A 27,245-nucleotide genomic window follows, 5' to 3' on the forward strand; every position below is an offset into this window, starting at 1 on the left:
AACTATCCAGAATGTAGCATCGAGAAAAGAAAAAAAAAGCTGAAAAGTAAAGAGGGCTTCAGCAAGCTGTGGGATAATTTCAAGTCCAATATACATGTAATTAAAGTCCCAGAAAGTGGGATATAGCTTAAAATATTTTAATAAATAAATTAAAATACCCAAGCTCTCAGATTTAAGAAACTCAAAAAAATGTCAAGCAAAACAACAGGAAAAGAAGCCATGCCAATATATACTATATGATATTATTGTTGGGAAACTGGAGTGATATCTTCAAGTACTGGGAAAAAAATCAACTCAGAATTTTATTCCCAGCACAAATATCCTTTTAAAATGGAAGTGAAATTAAAAGTTTGAAGACAAACAAAAGTGAAGACAAAGTTTTAAACAAAAGAATTTACTGCCAGCAGACCTAGACAATAAGACAAATTAAAGAAAGTAGTTCAGGCAAAAGATAAACAACACTAGATGAAAATGTAGATTTACAAAAGGGAATGAAGAATGCCAGGCATTTTAAATAAGTAAGCAAAAAAAAAAAAAAGGCATTTAAATCATGTCAAAGGATAGTTGACATTCATCTTGGATTTCTACTTCTGGCTAACATAGAGTAACAGGGGCAAGATTTACCCTCCCACCCAAAACCCCAGGCAAATTATATAAAACAACAGTTTTGAAGACACTGGACACCAGGCAGTGAGAGAGAGTGAGCCTGAGAGATGGGAAACAAATGAGGTGAGCTCCCAATGCTCTGTGCTACCACCTTGTGACAGCTTCCAGGCTGTTGCACAGGGTGTGGGAACCCAGTAGGAGCCTTGCAAACTCCTTGAAGCGAGGAGATGATGCTGATAAGCCAAGAAGGCCTAGGAAGCCAGAGTTTTCCAGAAAGTAAAGCGTTGCAATGAAAGAGAACCAGGGAAACCTGCAAAGGGCCCCCTCAAGTATTCAACAGAGAACAGACAAACACGTGTGTGTGAGGAAACTACCTCAGGCTAAGGGAAGAAACAACCGAAGCATATATGAGTAATCACAATGGCCCACATAGGGCTGGAAGGAGTGGCTATTCGGACAGAAAAGTGAGCAAGCCGCATAATTCAAGAGGTACTGGGCGGAGTACTCAGAAGGGTTTGCCTCAGCTTCAGGGAGACAAATGTCTATGGACTAAATGATGGTCTGGTCCTGCCTAAAATATCTTAAAGACCTGAAAGTAGCAAACTGTTTTCAAGCACTTTAACTGTGCCCCAGAACAAAGTTCAAGAATATTTACAGGAAGGTGAAAATACCTGCCATCCAACCAGGTAGAATTCTTAATGTCTGGCATTGAAAATATTACCTAGTGTGCAAAGAAGCAGGAAAAGATGATCCATAAGGCTGAAAACTCAATCAATTAAAACACATCCAGAACTAACACAGATGTCACAATGAACAAAGAACATTAGACATTGTTTTAAGATCGTATAACTGTATTCCATATGTTCAACAATGAGGAGTGAATAAACATGTTAAGAGGAAAATAGAAGATATTAAAAAAAAGAATCAGATCAGTAGTTCCCTGGTGGTCCAGTGGTTAGGACTCAGTGTTTTCACTGCCATGGCCCTGGGTTCAATTTCAATCCTTGGTCAGGGAACTAAGATCCCACAAGCCACAAGGCATGGCAAAAAAAAAAAAAAAAGAACCAGATTGAAATTCAAGAGATGAAAACTCCAAAGTCTAATATGGAAATACACTGGCACTGGGTGGGATGGATGTCAGATTAGCTATAAGAGAAGGAAAAATTAGTTAACTAGAAGACAGAGCAATGGAAGACACACAAAATGAAACAAGAGTGCAAAAAGATTCAGAAAATGAAATGGGGTATTTATGGGCTATGTAACAACTTTAAGTAGTCTCACATATGTGATCAGAGCTCTACAAGGGGAAGAGAGGCAGAGAGAAAAATATTTGAAGAAACAGTGGCAAAATAATTTCTAAATTTGATGAAAACTATAAATACATGGAATGTAAGAGTCTCAACAAACCTCAAGCACAGGGAACATGGAAACTACATGAAGTCACATCCATCGTAACCAAATTTCTCAAAACCAGTGATGGAGAGAAAATCTTAAAAATGGCCAGAGAACAAAGAAATATTTCATACCCAGAAACAAAGATAAGTATAATAGCAGTTTTCTCATCAGAAAGAAATCAGGTGAGAAGACAGAGGAGCAGCATCTCCACTGAGGGAAAATCAAAAACAAACTTGTCAGCCTAGAATTCTGTTCTGAACAAAAATATATTTATTTCAAAAGGGAAGCTGAAATAAAGACTTTTTAGATATTAAAAAAAAAGTTGAAAGAAGTCATCCTGAGCAGAGCTGGTAGAAGGAATGTTGAAGGACATTCTTCGGGAGAAGAAAAAAGATAGTAGATCAAAATATGAATTTACACAAAGTGAAGAGCACTGGAAATGGAAAGTATTTAAGAAATACATTATTTCCTTATTATTTAAATCTCTTTAAAAGATAGTTAGCTATTTAAACAAATGAAACAACAACATAGGATCATGTTTATAACATACGCAGAAGGAAAATATAAGACAACAATAGCACAAAATATGAACCTTAACCTCAGTCACACAATTTATACAAAAATGAATCACAATTAATCAGGGACAGAAATGTAAACCATAAAACTATAACACTAAAATATATTCACAAAGAGTTAAATCTTGGGGATTTAGGGTTAAGCAAAATGTTTTTGACTTGACACCAAAATAATTTGGTGGACTTAATTAAAATGAATCATTTTGCTAAGGAAAAGTACCTGTCAAGAAAATAAAAGAGAAATTAAGAGACCAGGAAACATATTTTCAAATTACATTTCCAATAAAAGTCTTATTTTTTAAATATATAAAGAATCTGTAAAACTCAACATTAAAAAATCCCATTAAAAATTGAGCAAAAGATATGAACAGATAATCTACTAAGGAGGATACACAGTGGTCAGGTAAGCACATGAAAAGATGTTCAACATCCTTTCCATTAGGGAAATGCAAATTAAAACCATACTGAGCTATCATTTCAGACCTAACAACATGGCAGAATTTTAAAAATAGTCATTACACCAAATGCCCCATGAGGCCTTCTTGAGTCAGATATGCTTTTGTTTCATTCAGAGGTAGGCTCAAGCTTTGGCCCAGCAAACTGATTTCTAATCATTTACATGCAGAACGGTCACACAGGTGTGCAAAGACGAAGATGCAAAGATGCGCCCCCCTATCTCACCACCATCCACACTGACCACAATCTTCCCCACCCTGGGTCTCCCTCCACACCTAATTGACTCTTACTCATCTCTCTTAGCTCCTGTGAAACTTCCTCCAGGAAGCCCTCCCTGATATTCCTGAGGAGGCCATGCTCAGGGACACCTCTAGCCTGAGGGGGATCCTTAATACATGGCTCCACTTCTGGGTGGACAATTAGAAAAGAAGCTGCCTCTGGACAAAGAGCCCTGAGGGCTTATGGCTTGGGGAAGGGGCAGTGGGCCCCGAGCAGGTGGACACAGCCCTTCACTGGGATGCAGGGTTTGGTCAGTGAAGTGTGGACGAGATTTCAGCCGCCTCTCACTGCATGCTATTGGAGCCCTTGGTCAGTGCACAGACTGCACAATAGTGCAGGCAGCCCCCTTCAGAGCCTCAGCGACTCGTCCTCACAGCACGCTTTTTTTTTTTTTGCATGTGCTATGAACACCTATTTGCAGTGCTCACCACATTCACCAATTGAAATTTTAAATGTGAAGTCCTTTGATTAAAATCCACCTGTCCTACTGGACTGCAGGCCCCAGAAGGGCAGCACCACGTCTGATTTTGCTCATGTTATCTTCCTAGCCCAGTGCTTCGTTCAGGGTAAGTGCTCAAAAATACACATTGAACAGACAACCAGCAGACAGAACGACCCCTGGGCAACAAGGCATGTTGAGCCACTAATGTGGGGAGGCTAAATGGCTTTTGGACCCAAAGCTTGGGGTGTGACATGGAGGGAGGCCCCTCAAAGGACAGTCACCTCCCTTGAAATGTGTGGCAGACAAGCAGAGGGTCATTTCATTTTGCCCCCAAAGCCTGCAAGGCTCCTGCTTGCAAAACCTACCATCGACAGAAAGAGCTTCCGTCTCAGCACCTTACTGCAGGTGCTCCCCAGCTTCACAGCAGACCCCACCAGCCTCGCTGCCTTTGGCCCTGGAGAGGCAATTTTAAATTACCCCATAGAACTGGACATCCTTACATTATTATGAAAACTAAACGTAGTGAAAATTTAAACATCAAAAGGATGCAGACACACACACGTGTGTGTGCCCCCCTCAGCATCTTTTTAAAAATAGGAATGCTCTTTTTCACAAAGCAACCGGTCTTGGTGAGCTTTCCATATTGATCTGTATGTATTTACCTAATTTCACTGAACTGATTTATTTATATGTATTCATCCCATTTGACCCGAGTCCATTTACCCAGCCTCCCATGGATGGACAGGCCAATGGCTATTACAGCCATGCTACAATAAATAGCACTAAATACCCATCTTTGTATACATATGTGAGTATTTCTTCAGGACAAATAACTGGAAGTAGAATTTCTGGGTCTAATTGTGCAGATACCTTTACATTTCAACCTTTACCCTTAAAGCAACAGTAGCCAAAATCTTCAACTCTAAAGCACTGTTTGATGCATATAATTATGCTCTGTGTGTGTGTGTGTGTGTGTGTGTGTGTGTTGTGTGTCTGTACGTCCATCTATACACGTTATCTACACACTTTCCTTCTCATCATCACAGCGTGCGCACAGATGCACAATCTCTGGGGGATGCAGACGGCGACTTCTTCCCCAGGGCTCAGGGGCCCATTTCCACCTTCCTAAATAACCACAGCGTGCTCCCGCCATCTCTCCCTCCACCACCGCCTTCATGTCTTCAAAAATCACTCTCATTCTTCACAGGGCTCCTTGATCTTAAGCTTTCTTGCCCACCTTTACTCAACAGAGTTCAATTTCCGAAGGAGAACAATACCTCCACATGAGAAATGCTATAAAAGTTTCAGGAAGGAACAGGCGGAGAAGAAGGAGGAGAGGGATCTGGAACAGTCATTTGAGAACGCTGGCATGAAAAGAGAGGGAAGGAGGCCCCTGGAAGGCAAAGCTGGGGCACCGGGGGTTTTCAAGGCAGGGGAACCTGGGTCTATTCGAGGCAGAGTGGAGAGGAAACCGGCGGCGCAGAGGAGACGCGCTCATGCCTTTGCACTGTCCCAGCTCCTGGGATGATTTCAGAGCTTCCCCAGGAAAGGGCTTATCTCCACGTTTCCGGGAAGGTCCCCGACTCCCTCAGGTGGAGTCAGCAGTGGTGGTTAAACACCATTCCTTCATTCGTTCATTGCGCAACTATCCGTTGATCACCTGCTGTGATGCTGGGGGCTGAGACTGCCTTTTCGATGGCCTCTATAAGCTGAAGAAAGAGCTACATAAATGTGAGGGGCTTTTACTCTGGCTGCGCCTCTCAGAAGGAATGACGAGTAGTAGATGGAAGGTCCCGGCAGGGGCAGAGCAGGGGGTGAGAAGAAGCAGGGATTTGGAACCAGAAGGACCTGGGATCCCCTCCCCCATCCCTCGGATACTGAGCAGCCCCGGCTCACTGCCACGCACTCCCGGGCCCGCAGAACCGCTGGTGAACAAGGTGACTGGGCCCCTCCCTGCACGGCACTCTAGGAGTTATGCACAAACAGCGATGGCTGGATACCTGCAAGGACAGGATGGCTACAGCAATAGGTTAATAGGCACAGAGGGTGATGGGGTGCGGTGGGCCCCGTGGAAAAGAGTAAATAGGAAGCCTTCCATGAGGGGTGACTTTGGAGGTGAGACTGGAATAACTAGAGAGAGCCACCCCTGGGGCTATGGGAGAAGAATGTTCTGGTCAGAGAGAGCAGTGAGTGCAAAGGCCCTGGGGCTGGAGACAGGCTGCTCGTAACTTTGTGTGTCGAGGAACCCTGTGGGCTGGACGAGGGTGTGGCTGGGCAGGAGCGAGAAAGGGGACAGAAGGAGGCAGACAGGCGGAGGATGGAGAGGGAAGAGGTCCTGAGGTGGGGGCACCTCGTGGCCTTGCAGGCTGGGGAAGGATCTGGTTTTTGTTCTGAGTCAGGCCATCGGTGGAGGGACTTTGATCAGATGGGGCATGCAGGTCTGGCCTGCGTTAAAGGACATTCAGGCTGCTGTGTTGAGGACGCCTGCCGGGGAGGATGGGGAAGAGGTCCCTGCCCCCATGGTGTTCTTGGGCCCTGAAGGGTGTCTGATTAACAAATACAGCCCTTCTCGACAGCGAGCTCCGAGACCGCCAATCATCTCAAGAGTCCCGGTCTTCAGGAGAAGGGCGGCCAGTGGCCAATCCCAGTGACAGCTTTGCTAGGGGAGGAGCGGGGAAGAAGGCAAGGTTCAGTGGAGCCAGAGGGGGCGGTGCTGACAGCCTGGCATTTATTCCCAGCTTCTGTTTTGACCTGCCTCGTGCTCGAGCTTGCTTATTTTCCACACGACAAACTGAGAGCCATTTAGCTAACACTCGATTCTGTTTTGGACGAGAGCAGCACACCGGCAGCAGGAATTATTGCCCAGAATTGGCTTCAGAAAACCAAGCTCTAGGAAGCACACAGAAAGTCAGCGCACAACCATTCGCTAAGAAGGCAGGTTAGCGTGAGAACGAGGCGCAGCCCTTTCTGTCCCGAAACTCCGTTAATTGCGTGGGGGGGGGGGGGGGGGGAGGTGGAAGCAGCGCCACAACCAGTCACAACATCAACCCTTTTCCACTCGCCAGATTCACAGGGGTACAAACGTGAGGAGAGAGGGCCATGGCCTCTGCTTTACAGAGTAAAGGGCTTGTCATATTTTTTGACACATGTGCATCTGAGTGGGAGACAGAGGGCCTGGCAGAGGGGATTCGTCAGGGACTCAGAGAATCTGAAAAAAGTTTTGGACACTCTATTAAAAAAAATACATATATGGACACGGAGTTTGCATAAAATTTCACAAAGTCCCTTAAGCCCTCTTGTGGAACTCTGCAAATGAGTTCATGCCTTCGGACAACACTGTCAGGCAGAATCCCCGCAGCATCGGACAGAATCACTGTCCAGGAAGGCGTGTTCTGGTGGGAGCTGGGAGGACACATAGGCCTTGGCTAAACAGACCAGCAAAATATCCAGCTTGACTTTGGCTTTAAAGCTGCTTCAGGGAGCTGACCTCCCCGCGTGGTGGAGAAATCCTCCTGCTTCCTTCTGGAAAGGCTAGCGCGTGCACCTTAATATCAGGTGGAGCCCCTGGGCTCAGCTGTCTAAATTTCAGCAGCTAAGCTCTGGGCAGGTGAGCGCTGTGTGCACACGCTGCCAGGCAGCTTGAAGGGCCCCAGGCTGCCCACGGTCAGCAAAGGGAAAGTTCACAGCTCAGGTCCACCGGGGCTGACTCCAAAAGCCAGGCTGCTTGATTTGCATAACGCACACCTGGGAAGAGGGGAGGGTCTGTGTTCGATTCACAGGAGAGCTCGAGAGTTCAGAGTCCAGAGAACGCGGGAGAGAGACCAAGAGATAATCTCTACGAGGGAGTCTCTCCTCTTGTAGATCCTTTGTTCTCCTTTTGATGTACACACGTCCTCGGTAATAAGTCTCACTTTAAAAGGCGGAGGCTAATTCCTCTCCCCATAAGTGTGGGATGCATTGAGTGGCTTACTTTCAACAAATAGAATGTGATAGAATGTGGTAAAATGACAGAGTGTGATGTCCTCCTGACTCTCTCCTTCGGGTTCTTCTGTCTCCATCTCCCCCCATCCTCCTCCCCCCTCTACAACCTCCAGCAGCCCAGTGGTGGGGCAGGGTCTCTGCCTACAGCCTTGCAACAAGGAGCCATGGAATGGAGCCTTCAGATGTTGAGCCCAGCCAACGTCCCGAAGGCAATCTCCCGAGCGATCCTGAGCGGGAACCACCAATGCTTGACCCACAGTAACTGTCAGATGAGCAGTGTTGGTCCTTAAAAGCAGCCAGTAATTGTCACCCAGCGATAGAAGATTAACATACTCTTCAAAGTCCCTCCCGTGGAGGAAGAACCTGGGCCGGCCGCGCCCTCGACTCCATCCTCAGTGCCCCCAGATGAACTACGCATGAACCAAGTGACCCTACAAGCAGTGCAGCCACGGCCCACACCACGGCCCCTCCACCAGCACAGGGGTTCCCTTCACTCAAAGTTAAGTCCCGACCAGAGCTAAGTTCGTGAGCGAAGTGAGAAATGGGACCAGATGGCAGCAGAATTGAGGGACAAGGAGCTCCTGGACACGAGTCGGGAGCTGAGTGTGCAGGTGACAGCAGCCACGGGCCCTGCAGAACCAGGACAGGAAGGGTCCCGTTGATGCCACCTCTGAACCCTGCTGAGCTCAATCCCTGGGGGCCAAACTGGAGCAGGAGGAGAGGAGGGGCCGGGCCAGGTCACAGCCCCTCTCGGGGGCTCTGGTGTGCATCCACCCCAGTCTGGCCCTCCCTCTTCTCCCCTGTCTTCCTTCCCCGAACTCCTCCATTAACAAGGCATTAAGACTTTCAGAGGCTCTAAGTACTGGAAGGATCACGGTGTCCCCTCCCTGTACTTAATTCAAAATCCAAGTCCCTAATACACCATAAAATAAGCATAAGAGGCCTAACGGAGAGCTCTGATTCTTTCTCATGAGGGTCACCTTGATGAACTTTTAGAAATGCTGGATTCATTTTTATTTCCCAACAAGTGCCCATAGCACGGTGACAGCTCTCACGTAAATGGTGCTTCTAGGTATGGGCACTATTTGAACGTCTTCCTGACTTTGGAGTAGTCCAAGATCTCTTAAATAGGCTCAAAGAATATTGGTGAAAAGGAAAAAAGAATAACCAGTACAATGCAAACAGGGGGCAACCGGATAAGAAGACTGAATAGGCACCTATGGGAATGCAAATGTCTAGTAAATGTGAAGAGGGGCTTAACTTCCTTAGTCAGCCAGGAAATGTAAATTTAAATAACGGGACGCCACCACACATCCATCCATGAGCTAAAATGAAAGAGACGGACAATTCTGAGTATTGCTGAGAGCATGCATCTACTGAAACTCTCAGATTCCACAGCTGGAATGTAAACTGGCACAGTCACTTTGGAAAACTGCCTGGCAGTATCTTCCAAAGCAATGTCTGCAGTGACCAGGGGAGTCCAGGCCTCGGATCTTTCCACTAGAGATGCAGGGCTGCATTTACCAAAATGTATAGGAAAGACGCCTCACAGCAGCACTATTTGAAATAGCCCCGAACTGGAAACAACCCCGAAGTCCATCCACAGTAGAGTGTTCACACCATTCAGTACAATGGAGCAACGAGAATGCGGGACTCTCAGTACCTGCAGTAACACGTGTGAGTCTCACAAACTATGTTGAGCAAAAGAAGGCAGACACAGAACCACGCGCTATACTAAACGTGGATTCCATTCACGTCCATTCACAAATCTATGGTTTAGATCTCAGAAAAGGGGTGCTATGGGCTGCATCGTGCCCCCCAGTATATGTGTTGAAGCCCTAACCCCCCACCATGTGACAATATTTGGAGAGGGGGTCCTTGGGAGGTGATTAGGTTTACATGAGGTCATGACGTGTCATGGTTGTGTTAAATTAATGTTTGTTAAGTAGAGCCCCTGCTCTGGGGTGATGGACGGTGAGCCAGGTTCCAACAAAAGACCCTAAGAAATACGGCAATAGAGAAGTCTATTACCCACAGGCTCTGGAGGAAGGACACAGCATGCTGGCCATTTGTCCAAACAAAGTGGTGTGGAGGCAGCAAGACTCGGGGTAGCTGAGCTACGATCTCCATGAGGTAGGGCCCCCAGAATGGGATTAGCGCCCTCACAGGAAGAGACACCAGAGAGCTCTGTTTCTCCCCGCCCCCTGCCTGCCGCCCACACCACGTGAAGACACAGCCACATTCAAACCAGCGAAAGAGCCCTCACCAGATCCGGCCACACTGGCACCCTGATCTCAAACTTCCAGTCTCCAGGACTGTGAGAAACTAATTTCTGTGGCTTAAGCCACCCCATCTGTGGTACCTTGTTATAGCACCGAGAGCCGGCTAATCCACGAGCAAGAGACTAGGTCTCAAGGGGTCATTCTGTACTCAATTTTTTCCTCATTTCAGGTGTTTACATGGGTGTGTTCAGTTTGTGAAAATCCAGTTATCTGTGCACTTAAGCTCAGTGTGCTTTTCTACACACACACACACACACACATCCCTTGGTTTGGGTCTATTTTGGCCCCTGTAATATTAACAAACTGGAAGGGAAAAGCCAGATAGTATCATATCTCAGGGATGCATTATAACAGACATTCTCCCAAACCCCTGCCCAATATGCCAGGAATTTCATCAACCAAGTTAATGAAGCAGCAGCATCACCAGGGGCCAGCTGGCTTCTGAACTCAGCTTCCACTCCGACCCCAGGGAGCCTGAGCCTCTAAAGGTCAAAAGGGAACAGAGTCCTGACTGTCTGAGGGGCTGTGGAGCTGCACAGAGATTCATCTTAATTAAGCCAAATTCAATTTCAGTCAGAACACCACTTCTTTATCCATTTCATGCAATTTAGAAAAGAATCATATTTGTTTAATCACCAAGTGAAGGCTGCAGGGAACAACGACATGGCCAAAGCATGCGATCCACTACACCCCTGAGTGTGACAATCAGAGCTCGGCAGGAGTCGGCAGGTTTGCCACAGTGACAGCCTCCAGCCACAATCGAGACGTAGCCAGCGTTTAATTTACAACCAGCTTGAACACAAGGTGTGACGTCTGTTCCCATATTGGAACTCGGGTTTTCATCCCCTCGTCAGCGTGAATTCCCTGCAGTCTGGGCCTCTTAGGCATGAACAATGTACGCTTTGTCCCTCTGTCAAGTGAGTTAATATTCTACAACAGGAACGTGGGAAATCAGGCCACTCACCAAGTATGGAAAAGCACGTGGTACCATGGCTCTGCACTCTTCCTCCCGCTCAACCCATTTTGATGCTAACTCAGGGCTTCCGTGCCCTGGAGAATGGCCCCTCCTGCAGCAAGACTACACTTGTGGCCTGTGTCACAGTGATGGGGCCTCCAGCTAGGCCTCTCACTCTGCCAGCCTTGAGGCACAGCCCGTGCTAGGCTTCTGGCAACCAAGGGCAGCACCGATCATCAGATGATCACTTTGTTCATCCTCAGAGCCCTGCCAGGCCAACAAACCACCCTGTCCTGCGTTGAGGTCTGACCCAGAGGTTTGCTCACAAGCTACAGGGATGTGAGCCACTGACGCTCCTGGATTATTTTAAGATTTCACATGTAGTGACATGACGCAGTACTCGTCTTTCTCTCTTGGGTTATTTTACTCAGCACAATGCCCTCCGAATGGCAGGACTTCCTTCTTTTTTTTATGGGTAATATTCCACTGTGTGCTTAATTAAATATTATATATATAAATAAATATTTTACATTTATACCACATCTTCTTTATATACTCATTCATCAACATTTAGGTTGTTTCCATATCTTAACGATTGTGAATAATGTCACAGAAACAGAGAGCACAATGGTGGTTGCCACGGGCTAAGGGGTGCAGAGAGATGGGGAGATATTGGTCAAAGGGTACAAACTTTCAGTTATAAGATAAATAAGTTCTGGGATCTGGTGTACAGCAGGGTGACTGTAGTTAATTTTACTGTACTGTCAGCTTGAAATTTGCTAAGAGAGTAGATGTTAAACATTCTCATCACTCACACACACACACATCAGCTTTGTGAGGTACTGGGTGTGTTATTTAACTTGGTTGTGGTAAATATTTCAATGTATATGAATATCAAATCATCATGCGGCACAATTTAAATATATACAGTTGACCCCTGAACAACACTATACACAGATTTCCTTCAACAGTCAATACTTCAGGTACTACACAACCCACAGCTACTTGAGTCTGTGGCTGCAGAGCCCCAGGTACGGGGGGAACCTTGGATTTGCCAACTATAACTTCTACGTGACTTTTCCACTTCTTGGAGGGTCAGCGCCCCCAACCCTCATGTTGTTCAAGGGTCTATTCTACGATTTTATTTGTCAATTATATCTCAATAAAGCCAAAGAAAAGCAAATCCAGGAAGAAAGAAAAATAAAGATGCTCATGGAGCTGAGTGTACAGAGGTGCAGTGCTCAACGTGCAGTTAAGGCCACGCAAGGAGAAAAGTCCACCTTGGAAATACTGGAGCACTCAACAGAAAGAACAGTGCTTCGAAAACTGGGCTTCACGCCCACCACGTCTGCATGAGTTTGCTTTCCACGGGAAATGGGTTCTCGGATTTGAAAGTTCCGAAATGCATTTCCAAAGACAGGGTGTGGAGCTGCTAGTTATCATCTCCGGTTTAACGCAGCAGATCTTCATTGACCCAGGACTGACACTAATCTACTCCTTAAAGCAATTCACTGACGCATCTAATTCTGCCCAGAAAGAAACAGTTCTTACCTCCTTAGGGAGTGATGGTGCTTACAGGGAATGAGCATGTGACGCTTCCTCTCTCCTTCCATAGTTCCATGTCCGTGGTGGCAGCCGTGGCTGCCACCTGCCCCCATCACCCTGCGTCAGGAAGCACACCCGAGCCAATGCTCCAGGTGACTCTCAGGTGTCCAACAAGCTGCTGTGACAGGGTTTCCCACACTGCCTGGTCCCAGGCTCCAAACTCAAGGTGGAGTGAGGGACGAGCTAATTGAGCATCACTTTCCCCAGGCCATGGTGACTGGTCCAGAAATGGGCACGTGCCCAAATCAGAGCCAATGCAATGCAGGAAAATGCATTGTAGCCATATAGTGACAATAATATAATAGTAGTTGTAGTAATAGCAATTCCTGAGTGTTCACTCATTTAAGTAAACAGGAGCCACACTCGAACGATAAGTGCTGTTTGGGCAGAAGGCACCCAGGCTTCTGGAAGAGTACAAAGAGAAGCACTGACCTCTGAGGGGTGGGCAAGTAGGAAAGGCTTCTTGGAGGAAGAGGTGACGCCTGTACTAACATTTGAGGGATGTTCGCTTAGAAAGGGGAAGGAATGCCTTGAGACGTGTGTCAGAGGTGAAAACCTGGATCGTGACCAGTGTGAGGACACTCAGATCTGGGTGGGGAAGGAAGGGAAGTGGCGGGAGACGAGGCCAAGCACTAAGCAGGAGCCCTGTAGGGAAGGCCCCAACTTGCCGTGCTAAAGCCTGTGCTCAACTGCCGAGGTCCGAGGCTCAATCCCTGATGGGGCAACTAAGATCCCGCAAGCCTCGCAGCACCGCCAAACAACAACAACAAAGGCTGTTCTCCATCCGGGGCCAGTGGGGGGGCCCTGGGGGGCAGGAGCAGCAGAATGACACATTAGGCTAGTCTCTCGTGCTGCATGGGGAGGGTTGATCCGAGGCGGGCAGGGCCAAGGGCAGGGAGACAGAGTTGGCACAATGGACACTGCATCATAATATTTAACTTTAAACTACGTCGCTTCTATCAATTTTTCATTTTTCAAAATATTCATCATTTATTTACAAAGCAAGGTGCTTTTTCTCCGTGTGTTTCCTGGAAAGTGTGGCGCTATCCATTTAAAATCCACGCCTGGGACCTCTGGCAGCAGAGTTAGGACACTGCCTCAGTGGTGCAGGGGGAGGTGGAGAGGATCTGACCCTGCACATTAGCTCAGAGTGAAGACAGAGGGCAGATCTGCAAGGCGTTAAGGCATGGAGTCAACCAGACTTGGTGTTTGCTGAGAAACGGTTCCTTCAGTAGGGGAATGGCTAAACTAACTGTGGTACACCCATATCACAGAATCCCATACAGCAACAAAAAGGGGCCAACGATTAATCCACGCGACAACCTGATGGATCTCAAGGGCACTGAGCTGAGTGTAAAACACTGCCATCTGGAAAGGTCAAATACTAGACGATTCGGTATATGTAACACATTCCGAAGCGGCAAGATTGCTACACGAGGCAGGAGTGAGCAGGAGGCAGGAATGACCTAGCTTATGTCTGCCAGAGCATCGCTGAGATGGAGCAGCAGGCTGGAGAGCGTGTTAGCTAGCTCCTGCTGCATAACGAATGATTTCAAATTGGGTGACCTCAAACATTTACTATATCACAGTTTCTGTGCCTCTGGTATCCAAACACAGTTTAGCTGGGTCACCTTGATTCAGGGTCTTTCATGATGTTACGGTTAATTTGTCAGCCAAGGGTTCAGTCGTCTCAGAACTCAACTGGGCTAAAGATGCCATCTCCAAGCTCACGACCTGTCTCTAGGTGGGTCTCGGAAGAGTCACCTCCAAGACCAGGCACGTCGGTTCCTCACCACACAGGCACCTCCATAAGCTGTTTGAGTGTCCTTAAGACATGGCAGCTGGTCATGAGAGACAGGCAGATAGAAACACAAAGAAAAGAGGGAGAAAGATACAGAGACAGAGGGAGCCAGAGACAGCATGAGATGGTGAGCAACAGGAGACTTTCAGGAGCCTTGTCTTGGGCGTGACGTCCCATAGCCTTAGCCACCTTCTATCAGCCAGAGACGAGTCACTGGGGCCTGGCCACACTTAAGGTTGGTGATGACACATGGTGTGAACACCAAGGGGGGGGATCTGTAGGGACCGTCTTAGAGGCTGCCCCCTCCCCGCCAACACCGGTGAGGAGGTCAAGTTCAGCTGTAGACATGTCACAGGACAATCTTCAATACCCAGAGCTGAGCACAGTCATAGAATGTCTCTCCCTGGGAAAAACAACAACAGTAATAAAAAAGTAGTTTCTCCTCCTTACCTTTTTCCTGTCATTTGTCTCTCTCCTCTCCTCCTCTTCTCCAATTTAAACCTGAATCTTTGAGACTCTTCCTAGAGTCAGCATAAAGCACCAGCTGCTAACTGATTAATCTGAATCAGCTACTCCTGAAAAGAAAAGAAAAATCGGGTCAGCATTCCCACCTGCGGGGCCGGAAACAGGCTACGATGCGCATCCCCTGAACGTCCCTTTTCAAAGGCTCAGTGTGATCGTGATCCAAAAGGAAAGGTGATGTGGGAAACGGCAGACTTCGAATGGGGAAAAGCAAAACGCAAAGCCTAGACTAGGGGCAGAAGGGGAGATATATTTTGCCAAAGAAGAGAAAATGTAAGGACTTAATCAAACACTGAAAATGCCAGGCCAGCCACCCGGGAGCCAAGAGCCGGTGCTGAAGAGTCTTGCCCCCGTGGAAGTGGGGCCAAAGAGCTAAAAGGAAACAATTGTTTGGGGCACATTTGGCGCTTTGGCTCATTTTTAAGCTGGTAACATCAGGGAGTCCAAAGTGCTAGTCAAGAACAACCCCACCGTGAAAGTTCTAGAGCAGGGAACCTTCTAGAGCAGTCCAGGCCCTGCACCCAGGAGCCCTGTTACCAATGAGCAACCTGCAGCAAGGCGCTACTCCTGGTACTGTTTGGGTACAAGTTAACTCACACATTCAACCAGCAAATATTCACCGGAAACATCCCATGTGGTTAAGTTCTCAGCTCTGTGCAATGCAGGATAAGAACCTGAGTACGATTTGTTGTCCAGCCTCAAGACACAGCCGGCCTAACTCAGCAGCGAAGGCCTCAGGGGCAGGTGAATGCTTTAGCATTAAAGTTCTCTTTACTGTTGAAAAAAGGGCTTGAATGTTTAGCTGTCGAGAAACATGATTTTGAGGTTTTCTGCCCATCAATGCGCAACCCCACCTTTGAGGGGCAGGAGAGTGGGCCTGGCATGGAGATGCCGCAGCTATTTTGAGCTACTTTAAAATAAAGCCTTGTCTTTACTGTGCCCTGAGAATGGCTTTCAGGAACAGAGGGTGTGTAAATGAGGGATCTTCCCCTTCTGCATGGCCTCTGGCCAGATTCCAGCAGAAAAACAAGTATCTTCCTGGGTTCTGAGAAGTAGATCAGCCTTTCTTAAATGGTAAAGAAATTGCAGGGGTTGTAAATTCTCCCAGAGGTTCTCCACTGGTGGGTACACATGAGAAACCAAATGATGATAATGTTTCTTTCAGAGCTATGTTGTTCGCAAAAATGTTTCTTAAATTTTACCTTTTAACTTAGTTATTTCATGGCCATCAAAGCCTTCTCAAGCGCTTCTCAGAGATGAATACTGTCTCAGAACGGCATTCCATGCTTCGTTATCTTGTAATGATTGTGACTTTTAGATGATCATTATTCACTTTTTTTTTTAATGGGGGCATTGGGGCCAAAGCAACCTGGTAAAAATATGGGTTGTTCCCATTATGAACGGATTCAGATTGAGTGTTTCTGAAGATATAGCTCTCCCATTTTTGAAGTTGGTAATGAGAGTACTGTTAAACAAAGGTAGGAATTAAAAATTCAGAATATATTTTACATAATTAGTATTTTAAATTCGTGTGATTTAAGCACCATTTTAAAGGGTGATTTGCCATACTGTAATTCACACTATAAATCTCGCCCATAATATATACATTAAAGCACTCTGAGCTTGCTCGAGAATGTGAATTACTAAGTGCTGATGAATAATTCTGAATAATGTGACTGCTTTCACCGTTGAGTGGAAAATTAAGATTGTGGTATCACTCTATTTAGAAATGATTGGTTTGCAAGAGTGAAGCTAACAGCTGTTTGGCCCCCTCCAAACGATGGTGCTTCCAGAGCAGAGCGGAAACTGGGACTCCAAGCATTTTTCATGCTAAAATGTTTTCACTATGAAGAAATGTTCTTCTTCAGTTGCCTCAAATGACCAGTCTCATGGAAATGGCCAAGGGAAGAATGGGGACTCTATGTCCCAGGGGGTCAGGGGTGCAGGTGGGGTATGTGCTGGCCTGGTGGCATCCACTCTGTGAGGACACAGTCTGATTTGTGAGAGTAGGATGTGAGCACCAAAGCTAACGGACTCTTGCCATAGTGCAGGGCAGGGCTCGACTCTGGTGCAACGGAATGCCTTCCCAATAGGGGTTTCCCTGAACCTGAGACTTTCAGTGTGAAAATTGGGAGAATCTGAGGCCAGTGGGGACTGCTGGTCACCCTAACTGACCATGATGATGATGATCATGATGACAATGATGGCGACAGTATGATGAGGGTTATACTACTACTAATAATAATAACAATAGTTAATATTTGCAGGGCGCATGCTACGGGCCAACCCTGTGCTAAGCATTCAAATGTTACCTTGTTACCTCTTCAACCCCTGTGCTAAGCATTCAAATGTTACCTTGTTACCTCTTCAACCCCTCACAACAATCTCGTTCAACGGGTATGATCATCCTCACTCTACCAATGGATAAACTGAGGCCCAGGTCAGGTAAGGAACATCTCTGAAATCACACATTTAATAAATAAAGCTGCTTCGATGCAAACCCTGGCTGGCTGGGTGGTCAGTGGTTCCCCCAACACAACTGTTCTCAAACTAGAGCCCACAGACTCCCCCCCCTAGTGGAGTCCACAAGGTGATCTAAAAGGGCAAAACTGTTTTCATTGCCTTTTTCTCTGTGTTAACATTTGCACTGATGGGGCAAAGGCAGCGGTGGGTAAAACAGTTGGGCCTTCAGCCTGGATCAAGGTGCTGACCACTAATATACAAGGGCTCATCACAGTCCTCGTGGTCACACACTCACAGTTCAACAGCAAAACACAAGCCTGTTTCACCTGAAAATGCTCTTGGAAAAGCAGTAAAAATTGTTGATTACTGAGCATATAAATTTTATTGTATCTCAAAACTCAATTACACAACATGTTGATATTTTGTGTGATTCATAAAGTATTCATAAAGCACTTCTGCTACACAGAAGACAACGGTGGTTGTCTTAAGAAACAACTGTGTGATTGTTTGAGCTGCAAATTAAACTAGCACTTTTTCATGGAACTCTATTCTTATTTGAAAAAAAATGGCAGACAGAGGATGGTTTTTCACACTTAGGTATTTGGAATTAGTATTAGAATCTGGAAAGCTTGTATTTTCCACCTGAGTTCTACAGCTTCCCAGTACTTAATGATTCTCCTTATGAGATCAGTGATGATATAAACAAATGTGAATTTTTGATACTGTACGATGGAATATATTGACATTTGGAAGATCTGCCCAAGACTCACTAGTAGAAGCTCACATCGTGTCCAACAGATGTCACTGTGTTTAAATATTCCAGGATGCCCCTGTGAATTCACTGCAGCATCCAGAGGTCTTCAGTGCATGTGTGCGAATTACAGAGCTATCTAAATAAATACGTAAACAAACACACACATGCACAGGAGCTATGAGAGCGCTACCAACCACCTTGACTTAACTGACGATATGGAAGCTAACCTAACAATTGCCGAATGCACATTGTTTTCAAGTGCACAGGTGAGTTCAACGAGATAACCTTATGCTGGGCCATAAATTAAGTATCAATCAATCCAAAAGTACTCAGATCATATAGAGTGTATTCTCACACTACAGTGAAAATTAAAAATAAATAACAATAAGATATCCAGGGGAAAAAACAATTATTTGGAAATTCAACAATACACTTCTAATACATCCATGGGTCAAGGAAGAAATATTTCAAACTAAATGGGAACAAAAATATAATCTATCAGCTAAGGTGGTACTTGAGGGGAACGTATAGCCTTTAATGTTTATATTAGAAAAGAAGAAAGGCCTAAAATCAATTGTTTAATGTTCCACCTGTAGGAGCTAGAAAATGAAGAGCTAGGGAAAAGCATTAAAATAATGAGGCTGAGGATAAAAATCAATGAAATAGAAAAGAGGCAAGCAAGCAAGCAATGTAGCAAAGCCCAAAGTCGGCTCTTTGGAAAGAGGAACGAAATCGGCACAGCCCTGTATGAAATTATAAAGGGGGTTAAAAAATGACACACGTTCCCAGTATCAGGAGAGAAGTAAATACCTTGACCAATAACCTACACAGTTTAGATGGAAAATAAAGAAATACCCGGGAGTAACTGTATATGAACAGAATTTGAAAATGTAGATAAAATGGACAAATCTCTTGAAAAATATGATTTACCAACATTGAGACAAGATGAAACAAAAAGTCTGAGTAGACCTCCATCTATTAAAGGAATTGAACTTACTAACAAAAACATTTCTACAGAAAACAAAAAACAAAAAACAACTTTGGGACCAGATGGTTCCACTGGTGAAATCTATCAAATATTTAAGGAAGATATAGCACAATTTGTTACATAATATTTTTAGAAAATGGGCAGACAACAATTTTCAAATCATTTTATGAGGACAGCATGACACTGATAAAGATACTATAAAAAAAGAAAATTATAAGCCAATACCCTTCATGAACATAAGCACGACATTCTTTAACAAATATTAGCAAGTTGGATACAGAAATATATAAATAGGAAAATACCTCATAACTGTGTTTGATTTATCCTAGGAATGCAAGTATGTTTTACCATTCAAAAATCAACTTAATTTACCTATTAATGGAAGGAAGAAGGAAAAAAAAACATTGATTACCTCAATAGATGGAGAAGAAAATATTGACAAAATCTAATGGTCATTTGTGATTTAAAAGTTGCACTAAACTAGAAACAGAAGGAAACTTCCTTACCCTGATAAAGAACATCTAAGCTACAGCTAACATCATACTTAACAGGGAGAGATTAAATGCTAACCCAAAAAAAGAATAATAAAAGAAATTAAGATCAGGAAGGAACAAGTAAAACCATCTCTATTTGCAGATCCCATGATTACTTAAATAGAAAATCCTAAGGAATCTACAAAGGACTATTAGAACTAATGAGACAACTTAGAAAAAGCACAGACTGCAAGGTCAATACAAAAAAATCAATTGTATTTAACAGTGAACAACCTGAATATTAAATTTAAATTTTTAAATATTAAATTTACAATATTCTTTTTATAACAGAACAATAGTTAGAAATAAATTTAACAAAATGTATAAGACTAGAACACTGACAGCTATCAAATACAGATGAGAAAAAATTTTTAAAGTCCTAAAGAATTAAAAATATATAGCAACTACAATGATTGGAAGACTTGATTATGTTAAGATAGCAGTTCTTTCCAAATTGATCTATAAATTCAACACAATCTCAATTATAATCATGTAAGAATTTTTTGCAGAACCTGACCAGTTTATTTTAAAATATACATGCAGAGTTGAAGGATTTAGAATACCCAAAGCAATCTCAAAAAAAAATCAGAACAAGATTAGAGGACTTACACCTAAGTTCAAGACTTACTATAAAGAACCAATATTCAAAAGTATGCAGTACTGCATAAAGAGTGAAACAAAGACCAAAGGACAGAACAGAGTCTAGACCTTCTAAAACTCAGTAAGGAAAAGATGACCTAATTAAAAACTGGTCACCATATTTGAAAACACTTCACAAATGCAGATGTATCAATGACCAATGAGCACAGCACCATCAGATGTTAAGAAAAGGCAAATTAAAACTCCAATGAAAAATTACCAGGGGAGTTTGGTTCAAGATGGCAGAGTAGAAGGACATGCGCTCACTGCCTCTTGTGAGAGCACCAGAATCACAACTGCTGAGCAATCATCAACAGGAAGACACTGGAACTCACCAAAAAAGATACCCCACATCCAAAGACAAAAGAGAAGCCTCAGTGAGATGGTAGGAGGGGCACAATTACAATAAAATCAAATCCCATAACCGCTGGGTGGGTGAACAATTGGAGATCTCACAAACTGGAGAACAATTATACCACAGAAATCCACCCACTGGAGTGAAGGTTTTCAGCCCCATGTCAGGCTTCCCAAGCTGGGGGTCCAGCAACAGGAGGAGGAATTCCTAGAGAATCAGACTTTGAAGGTTACTGGGATTCGATTGCAGGACTTCGACAGGACTGGGGGAAACAGAGACTCCACTCTCAGGGGGCACACACAAAGTAGTGTGCACACTGGGACCCAGGGGAAGGAGCAGTGACCCCATAGGAGACTGAACCAGACCTACCTGCTAGTGTTGGAGGGTCTCCTGCAGAGGCAGAGGGTGGCTGTGGCTCACCGTGAGGACAAGGACACTGGCAGCAGAAGTTCTGGGAAGCACTCAGCATGCACACTCCCAGAGTCTACCATTAGCCCCACCAAAGAGCAGGGTAGGCTCCAGTGCTGGTTTGCCTCACGCCAAACAACCAACAGGGAGTGGACCCAGCCCCACCCATCAGCACACAAACAGATTAAAGTTTTACTGAGTTCTGCCCACCAGAGCAACACCTAGCTCTACCCACCACCAGTCCCTCCCATCAGGCAGCTTGCACAAGCTTCTTAGATAGCCTCATCCACCAGAGGGCAGACAGCAGAAGCAAGAAGAACTACAATCCTGCAGCCTAGGGAACAAAAGCCATATTCACAGAAAGACAGACAGAATGAAAAACTAGAGGGCTATGTACCAGATGAAGGAAAAAGATAAAACCCCAGAAAAACAACTAAATGAAGTAGAGATAAGCGACCTTCCAGAAAAAGAATTCAGAATAATGATAGTGAAGATGATCCAGGACCTCGGAAAAAGAATGGAGGCAAAGATCGAGAAGATGCAAGAAATGTTTAACAAAGACCTAAAAGAATTAAAGAACAAACACCTAGAAGAATTCAAGAACAAGCACCTAGAATAATTAAAGAACAAACAAACAGAGATGAACAATACAATACTGAAATGAAAAATACACCAGAAGGAATCAATAGCAGAAGAACTGAGGCAGAAGAACGGATAAGTGACCTGGAAGACAGAATGGTGGAATTCACTGCTATGGAACAGAATAAAGAAAAAAGAATGAAAAGGAAATGAAGACAGCCAAAGAGACCTCTGAGACAACATTAAACACACCAACATTAGCATTATAGAGGTCTCAGAAGGAGAAGAGAGAGAGAAAGGACCTGAGAAAATATGTGAAGAAATTACAGTCAAAACCTTCCTTAACATGGGAGATGAAATAGCCACTCAAGTCCAGGAAGTGCAGAGAGTCCCAGGCAGGATAAACCCAAGGAGAAACACATCAAGACACATAGTAATCAAATTGACAAAAATTAAAGACAAAGAAAAATTATTAAAAGCAACAAGCGAAAAACAACATATAACATACAAGGGAACACCCATAAGGTTAACAGCTGATCTCTCAGCAGAAACTCTACAAGCCAGAAGGGAGTGGCACAATATATTTAAAAGTGATGAAAGGGAAGAAACTACAACCAAGATTACTCTACCTGGCAAAGATCTCATTTAGATTCGACAAAGAAATCAAAAGCTTTACAGACAAGCAAAAGCTAGGAGAATTCAGCACCACCAAACCAGCTCTACAACAAATGCTAAAGGAACTTTTCTAAGTGGGAAACACAAGAGAAGAAAAGGACCTACAAAAACAAACCCAAAACAATTAAGAAAATGGTAATAGGAACAGACTTATCAATAATTACTTTAAATGTGAATGGATTAAATGCTCCAACCAAAAGACGCAGGCTTGCTGAATGGATACAAAAAGAAGACCCATCTATATGCTGTCTACAAGAGACCACTTCAGACCTAGGGACACATAAAGACTGAAAGTGAGGGGATGGAAAAAGATATTCCATGCAAATGAAAATCAAAAGAAAGCTGGAGTAGCAATACTCATATTAGATAAAATAGACTTTAAAATAAAGAATGTTACAAGACACAAGGAAGGACACAACATAATGATCAAGGGGTCAATTCAAGAAGAAGATATAACAATTATAAATATATATGCACCCAACATAGGAGCACCTCAATACTTAAGGCAAATGCTAACAGCCATAAAAAAGAAAATTGACAGTAACACTATAATAGTGGGGGACTTTAACACCTCACTTATGCCAATGTACAGATCATCCAAACAGAAAATTAACTAGGAAACACAAGCTTTAAATGACACAATAGACCAGATAGATTTAATTGGTATTTATAGGACATTCATTCTGAAAACAGCAGATTACACTTTCTTCTCAAGCGCACATGGAACATTCTCCAGGATAAATCACATATTGGGTCACAAAACAAGCCTTGGTAAATTTAAGAAAACTGAAATCATATCAAGCATCTTTTCCAACCACAATGGTATGAGATTAGAAATAAATTAGAGCAGAAAAAATGTAAAAAACACAAACACATAGAGGCTAAACAATGCGTTACTAAATAACCAAGAGATCACTGAAGAAATCAAAGAGGAAAACAAAAAATACCTAGAGACAAATGACAATGAAAACACAATGACGCAAAACCTATGGGATGCAGCAAAAGCAGTTCTAAGAGGGAAGTTTATAGCAATACAAGCCTACCTCAAGAAACAAGAAAAATCTCAAATGAACAATCTAACCTTACACCTAAAGCAACTAGAGAAAGAAGAACAAACAAAACCCGAAGTTAGTATAAGGAAAGAAAGCATAAAGATCAGAGCAGAAATAAATGAAATAGAAACAAAGAAAACAATATCAAAGATCAATAAAACTAAAAGCTGGTTCTTTGAGAAGATAAACAAAATTGATAAACCTTTAGCCAGACTCATCAAGAAAAAGACGGAGTGTACGCAAATCAATAAAATTAGAAATGAAAAAGGAGAAGTTACAAAGGACACCACAGAAATACAAAGCATCATGAGAGACTACTAAAAGTAACTCTATGTCAATAAAATGGACAAACTGGAAGAAATGGAAAAATTTCTAGAAAGGTATAACCTTCCAAGACTGAACCAGGAAGAAATAAAAAATATGCACAGACCAATTACAAGTAACGAAATTGAAACTGTGATTAAAAATCTTCAACAAACAAAAGTCCAGGACCAGACGGCTTCACAGGTAAATTCTATCAAACATTTAGAGAAGAGCTAACACCATCCTTCTCAAACTCTTCCAAAAAATTGCAGAGGAAGGAACACTCCCAAATTCATTCTATGAGGCCACCATCACCCTGATAGCAAAACCAGACAAAGATACCACAAAAAAAGAAAATTACACACCAATATCACTCATGAATATAGATGCAAAAATCCTCAAAAAATACTAGCAAACAGAATCCAACAATACATTGAAAGGATCACACACCATGATCAAGTGGGATTTATCCCAGGGATGCAAGGATTCTTCAATATACATAAATCAATCAATGTGATACACCATATTAACAAACTGAAGAATAAAAACCACATGATCATCTCAATAGATGCAGAAAAAGCTTTTGACAATATTCAGCATTCAATTATGATAAAAACTCTCCAGAAAGTGGGCATAAAGTGAACCCACTTCAACATAATAAAAGCCATATACAACACACCCAAGCAACCATCATTCTCAATGGTGAAAAACTGAAAGCATTTCCTCTAAGGTCAGGAACAAGACAAGGATGTCTACTCTCGTCACAATTATTCAACATAGTTCTAAAAGTCCTAGCCATGGCAGTCAGAGACGAAAAAGAAATAAAAGGAATACAAATCAGAAAAGAAGTAAAACTGTCACTGTTTGCAGATGACATGATACTATACATAGAGAATCCTAAAGATGCCACCCGAAACTACTAGAGCTAATCAATGAATTTGGTAAAGTTGCAGGATACAAAATTACTGCACAGAAATTTCTTGCATTCCTATACACTAACAGTGAAAGATCAGAAAGAGAAATTAAGGAAACAATCCCCTTCACCACTGCAACAAAAAGAATACAATACCTAGGAATAAGCCTACCTAAGGAAGTAAAACACCTGTACTCAGAAAGCTATAAGACACTGATGAAAGAAATCAAAGATGACACAAACAGATGGAGAGATATATTATGTTCTTGGATTGGAAGAATCAATATTGTAAAAATGACTATACTACCCAAAGCAATCTACAGATTCAATGCAATCCCTATCAAATTACCACTGGCATTTTTTACAGAACTAGAACAAAAAGTCTTAAAATTTTTATGGAGACACAAAAGACCCTGAATAGCCAAAGCAATATTGAGAAAGAAAAACGTAGCTGGAGGAATCAGGCTCCCTGACTTCAGACTATACTACAGAGCTACAGTAATCAAGACAATATGGTACTGGCAAAAAACAGAAATATAGATCAATGGAACAGGACAGAAAGTCCAGGGATAAACCCATGCACCTATGGTCAACTAATCTATGACAAAAGAGGCAATGATACACAATAAAGAAAAGACAGTCTCTTCAATAAGTGGTGCTGGGAAAACTGGACAGCTACATGGAAAAGAATGAAATTAGAACACTCCTTAACACCATACAGAAAAATAAACTCAAAATGGATTAAAGACCTAAATGTAAGGCTGGACACTATAAAACTCTTAGAGGAAAACATAGGAAGAACACTCTGACATAAATCATAGCAAGATCTTTTTTGACTCACTTCCTAGAGTAACGGAAATAAAAACAAAAATAAACAAATGGGATCTAATGAAACTTAAAAGCTTTTGCACAGCAAAGGAGACGATAAACAAGATGAAAAGACAACCCTGAGAATGGGAGAAAATATTTGCAAACGAACAATGGACAACAGATTAATATCCAAAATATATAAACAGCTCACGCAGCCCAACAGTAAAAAAAAAATCCAATCCAAAAATGGGCAGAAGACCTAAATAGCCATTTCTCCAAAGAAGACATGCAGATGGCCAAGAAGCACATGAAAAGCTGCTCAACATCACTAATTATTAGAGAAATGCAAATCAAAACTACAATGAGGTATCACCTCACATCACTTACAATGGGCATCATCAGAAAATCTCCAAACAACAAATGCTGGAAAGAGTGTGGAGAGAAGGGCACCCTCTTGCAGTGTTGGTGGGAATGTAAATTGATACAGCCACTATGGAGAACAGTATGGAACTTCCTTAAAAAACTAAAAATAGAATTACCATATGACCCAGCAATCCCATAACTGGGCATATACCCAGAGAAAACCATAATTCAAAAAGATACATGCATCCCAATGTTCATTGCAGCACTACCTACAATAGCCAGGTCATAAAAGCAACCTAAATGCCCATCGACAGACAAATGGATAAAGAAGATGTGGAACATATATACAATGAATTATTTCTCAGCCATAAAAAGGAACGAAATTGGGTCATTTGTAGAGAAGTGGATAGACCTAGAGACTGTCATACAGAATGAAGTAAGTTAGAAAGAGAAAAACAAATATCGTATATTAACACATATATGTGAAATCTAGAAAAATGCTACAGATGAACTGGTTTGCAAGGCAGAAATAGAGACACAGATGTAGAGAACAAACGTGTGGACACCAAGGGGGGAAAGTGGGGTTGGGGGGGTAGGATTAATTGGGAGATTGGGATTGACATGTATATACTGATGTGGATAAAATGGATAACTAATAAGAACCTGCTGTATAAATAAATAAATAAGTAAATAAGTAAATAAATAAATAAGGAAGTTAAGGAAAAAAAGAAAAATTACCAGGCTCCATCAAAATGGCTGAAGTTGAAAAGACTGACAACGTTAAATGCTGACAAGTATGCAGAGGAACCAGAGCTCTCATACATTGTTTATAGAATTTTCTAATAAAGCTCAATATCTATCTACACCATGACCTAGCAATTCCACTCCTAGATACTTTCCCAAGAAAAATTAAAACAACTGTCCACAAAAGACTTACACAAAATTGCTCATAGCAGCTTTATTCACAATAGCCAAAAAGTAAAACCAACCAAACAAACAAACAAACAAAAACCTAATTTTAATCAACAAGAGAACGGAAAACCAATTTCTGGTCTACCTATACAAGGACTAGTATTCAGTAATTTAATGGAACACAGCATGCTACACGACATGAATGAATCCCAAAATCATTATGCTGACTGAGGGAAGCCTAGCAAAGGAGCACATGCTGTGTGATTCCATTTATATGAAGTTCTAGAAAAAGCAAAAATAATCTATAATAAAAAATAACCAGAAAGTAGTTGCCTCCGGGGATTGGATGGGGAGTGGGAATTGATGTGGAATGAACAGGAGGAAACTTTCCATGGTGATGGGAATCTTGACAGGGGTTTGGGTTACACAGGAGTATACATCTGTTAGAACTCATGGAATGATTCACTTAACCTTTGTGCATTTAATTCTATACAAATTTTATCTCAAAAGAAAAAAAAACTGTAAATAAATACTGAACTCTAGTTAATGACATACATGTTGAAGAATTTAGGGAAATGTGCAGTAATACCTGCAACTTA

The 27,245-nt window shown here is 43.0% G+C and overlaps 1 long non-coding RNA gene across 5 annotated transcripts in view; it reads right to left on the reverse strand.

The window, feature by feature from the left end:
• LOC307197918 overlaps positions 1-27,245 on the reverse strand; it is a 590,209-nt gene that overhangs the window by 393,134 nt on the left and 169,830 nt on the right. For all 5 annotated transcript variants that reach the window (XR_013831543.1, XR_013831544.1, XR_013831545.1 and 2 more), the window contains one exon: positions 14,828-14,952. This is a non-coding gene — a long non-coding RNA (uncharacterized lncRNA). The remainder of the gene's footprint in view (positions 1-14,827; positions 14,953-27,245) is intronic.

Source organism: Stenella coeruleoalba, assembly GCF_951394435.1.
Source record: "Stenella coeruleoalba genome assembly, chromosome: 15".
Taxonomy (NCBI): domain Eukaryota; kingdom Metazoa; phylum Chordata; class Mammalia; order Artiodactyla; family Delphinidae; genus Stenella; species Stenella coeruleoalba.